The sequence below is a fragment of the Grammomys surdaster genome, unplaced genomic scaffold (assembly GCF_004785775.1).
Source record: "Grammomys surdaster isolate TR1022 unplaced genomic scaffold, NIH_TR_1.0 125704, whole genome shotgun sequence".
NCBI lineage: Eukaryota > Metazoa > Chordata > Mammalia > Rodentia > Muridae > Grammomys > Grammomys surdaster.
The window spans coordinates 1685679-1689851 of record NW_021620539.1 but is presented as its reverse complement, the minus strand read 5'-3'; the positions used below and the strand labels follow the sequence as shown (position 1 = coordinate 1689851).

Genomic DNA, 4173 nt, shown 5'->3' with positions numbered 1-4173 from the left:
AACAGACAGACACAGCGCTGTGAAGATGGCCTTTTGGCTCAGCCCCAATACGCAGGCAGCCAACTTTTCAGTGCCAGGCATTTCCCACCGAGAGACTAGATACTAGGGTGGGGCCGAAGGGGAAAATGTATGAAAGCCAGGGCATGCAATTTTGTTTAAAGGCTAGCCAAGAGACATGAGCAATTTCCTTTGTAGAAACATTACATTTTTCACTAGAAATAGGCATTGTAAGACTCAGAGTTGTACCTGCAAGCCCCACCTGCCAAAGAACCAGGTAACTTCCCGGAATATTGAAACTTCTTGGAAAATAACAAAGCCACATGAAAAAAAATACTGTAGCTATTTGGGTTTGTCCTTAAAAGACCCTACAACATATGTGTACTGGCCAATCTACTGGGAATTCTAGGGAGTGGTCCTGCCCAAAGTCCATCCTGGTCAATATTTAATTAAAACTTGCTTCAAATTTGGCACAAAATTGTGAGACTTGTTTTTCTCCCTCGAATCTCAGGATTAACAGCGTATTAATTCATATACTCCCATATATATGATAGGCACTACATGCCATTTAATCCTGTCACTTTAATATTTATTATCATCTACAAAGTAAGTATCAACTCACTGGTTAAGAAACTCTCCCTGGGAGAGGTTGGGTAAGGGAAAGCCATGTGACTCTTGGAGTCAGAGCCCCAGAGTGCACGGAAATCTCCCAGGGGAGTCCTAAGCAATTTTTGGACTCCTCAACGTTACTTCAAGGGCACATGCGGCAGGTATGCTTCTGGAACAGAGTGAATTTCAACACATCGGGGCAGGGGCCACGCCTGAGGTATCCTGAGACAAAGCCGGCTGGTCTGGTTCAGTCAGCCTGTTGCAAAATCCTCCTCCGTGCTGAGTCATTGAGCAGTCCCTGAGGCTGGGAGGCTGCCTTCTGAAGCTACCTGCCTGGTCACTCCAGCCCCTTCAAGAGTTCAACTCTGAGCCCAGGCTAACTGAAAGCAAATAAGCTACCGATCCCCCCCCCACCCACCCCATTACGCATATTAGCACAAAAAAGGTTCTGAGTAAGGGACTCTTATGCCATGTGTAGCTCAAATCGTACACTGAGTGTTAGCTCACACCTCTGTGGGACCTTCCTTGCTTTCCATTTCCCTCAGGACAAAGTTTCACTGACCTGGGGTCCGGGGCTCTCTATATTGAGGCCTAGAATTCTCAACTTACTAAGTCTCCTTGCCTTGTCCATTGGGTGTGCTGTTTCCACAGCAACCCCACCTGGCTGAGGCCTTTTGCCCCTCTCTCCTTCATTGAACTACCCTAGCCTGAAGGCTTCCCTTCCAACTAGCGCCATCTGTCCTGACTTATTAGGTAATAAATCTTCTACTCCTGATAGGCTCCTGAAGCCTATTGTTGATCCTGGGCTATTACATAAATCCTTCATTGTTCACTTTTCAGACACTCATATCTCGCCTCTTCAAATGTTATCAGAAGCTGGGAGGCAAACACTGTTTAACCCCTGCCTTTCCACAGCATCGTCTACAATGCTGGATGCTCAGTAGATCCTGATCAAAACTTTAAGGTTTAGTCTGCAGATGAGCCAACTCCATGCTACTACCTACCTGCAAAGAGAACATCCTGAGCAGACAAGAAGGAATTTCATGGCATTTTTCTCTCAAACTGTATCCGAAATTTAATGTTTCAGAGGCTCTTGGCCATCTCCTCAAAAAAGAAGCTAACAAACATTTGCTAAGAGTCTGGACCAGGTACAGTACTGGGGCTTACAAAATCTATTTCTCATGATTCTGGAGGCTGAGAAACCAGCAGTCAAGGTTCCAGCATGTTAAAGGGCCTGGTGAGAGATGTCATTTTCTGCAGGGGAGGAAAGTTGGTCCTGAGATGGCAGAAGGCAGAAGGAAACCAAACATCTGTGAAAAGTCTGGTTTTAAAAATTATATACATTTATCTATCCCTGTGTGAGTACATAAAGGTGAGTGCAGGTGCCCAGAGAGGCCAGAAGAGGGCATTTAATATCCCTGGAGTTAAAGGCAGTTGTGAGCTACCCAATGTGGTGCTTGGGAACCAAACTGATGTCCTCTAGAAAACCAGCAATTACTCTTAAGTACTGCACCATCTCTCTAGCTCCTGTTGGAGGTTTTGCTTTGTTCTTCTTCCTCTTCCTCTTCCTCCTCTTCCTCTCCCCACTCCTTCTTTTATGTGTATGAGAGTTTTGCCTGCTTAAATATATGTCCACAATATGTATGTCTGGTGCCCACAGAGGTCAGAAGAGAGTGTCAAGAGAGTATCAGATCCCCTGAAGCTAGAGTTATGAATTGCTATGAGCCATCATGTGGGTGCTGGGCACTGAATCTGGGTTCTTTGCAAGAACAGCAAGTATTCTTAGCTGCTGAGCCATCTCTCCAGCTCTATTCACAGGGTCTTGTGTACCTCAGGCTGGACTCAACTTCCTATGTATCCGAGGATAACCTTGAACTCAGAGCAATTCCTTTGCCTCCCAAGTGTTGTATGAAAGTAACCATCATGCTTAGTATGAAGCCTCTTTGACACAAGTTTTAATGGTTCTTCTGCGAAAGGAGACCTCATGGCTAATCACTTCTTATACTGTCACAGGGCATTACCTGAATTTTGGAGGAGACACACTTAAGTCATAACCATTCCTAAAATCCTGGACCCAATTTCTCCAACATCCTTACACAACTAAACACCTATCCAAATGGGTTCCTATTTATGAACAGCTACAGCAAATGGAATTTTAAAATGGCAGGGAGAAGGGATAACAAGGTTAATCCTGAAGATTGTCCTGGCCTATGATACAGTAAACACTGGAAGAAACAACACACAGGTCCCTTGGTACATCCTATGATGTTACAAGCAGGCACTTTTACTCTGAGGAAAGAGTGTTCATGACAGTAAAATGTAGCTGGATGTTTATTTTACTGTGATTACATTTTTCGCGTGGAACTACAGATCTTAACCCTCATGATCTGAATCTAATCCAAAGCCCAAGTCTTTTTTTTTTTTTTTTTGTTAGAACTCAGCACAGTAGAGTTTATTAGCCTCTGCCACACCAATCCACACTCAAGTCCAGGGGAATTCTGGCTTCACTTTAAATCGTTCTCAAAACAAGTCTGGCTTTTAAGGACTGGGCCCCTACAGTACAGCTGCACAGTGAAGATAGTTTCCTCAGGTTTGCTCACAGAGCAGGAAAAAAAAAATCTATCCAAACACCCAGACAATATACATATAACAGCAAACACCTTTATTACACGAGCTATGAAGGATGGTTATTTGCCTTTCCGGGCTTTGATCTTCCGCAGATAGAACTCCAGCTCCTTGCCTTCGAGCACATAGCCATCTGCTCTGCCACACTGGCCTGGTCTTGAGGCAATACAGGCGAGAAGCTTGCCCTGCTGGAACTGTTCCTCCAGAAGACTGCTGATTTTGGCATTCTTTTTCCTTTCGTCGTATTTCTTTTGAATTTTCTTTTATCGTTTTTTGTTTAAAATCTCTTCCTCCTCGGGAGTCAGTTTGGCCCCCTTCTTGCGGCCCAGGGGCAGTGCATAGTGGGACTCGTACCACTGCCGGTACGGTGTGCTGTCAATGAGCACAATGCAGTTCTTCACCAGGGTCTTGGTGCGGACAAGCTCATTATTGGATGCATTGTAGACAACATCAATGATCCTTGTTTTTCGAGTACAACACTCAGAGCCCCAGGAAAAGTTCCCCACATCCAATCTCAGAGCACGGTACTTCTTATTGCCCCCTCGAACTCGGACTATGTGTATGCGGCGAGGGCCAATCTTAGTGTTGGCTGCAGGCCGTCCCAGCTCATACTTCCGCTTCTTGTGGTAGGGTTTTCTCTTACCCCCGGTCTTGCGGCGCTTGTGCCAGTTGTCCCGAGAGATGCCCATCGCTCGGCGCTGGCTGGAAAGAGCAAAGCCCAAGTCTTTAGTCATACACTGAAAGGATTTTTTACCTTCTAGCCTCTGATTGTAGTTCCTCGGCTACCCCTAGGTCCTGACATTATACACTTAAAGTTTTCAAGGACAAGTTAATGAGAAGACAGAGTTGAGATCCTCTGAGTCTTGCCTCTCTGATCTCTGGGGTTCCGCCTGCCATCTCCAGCTCTAGGCTTTGCCAAATCCTGGCCTGAGGCCATCTCAC

The 4173-nt window shown here is 45.6% G+C and overlaps 1 pseudogene; it reads right to left on the bottom strand.

Moving 5' to 3' along the window:
* Positions 1-3247: 3247 nt before the first annotated feature.
* LOC114639432 lies at positions 3248-3937 on the bottom strand (annotated as a pseudogene).
* Between the last annotated feature and the right edge of the window lie 236 nt (positions 3938-4173).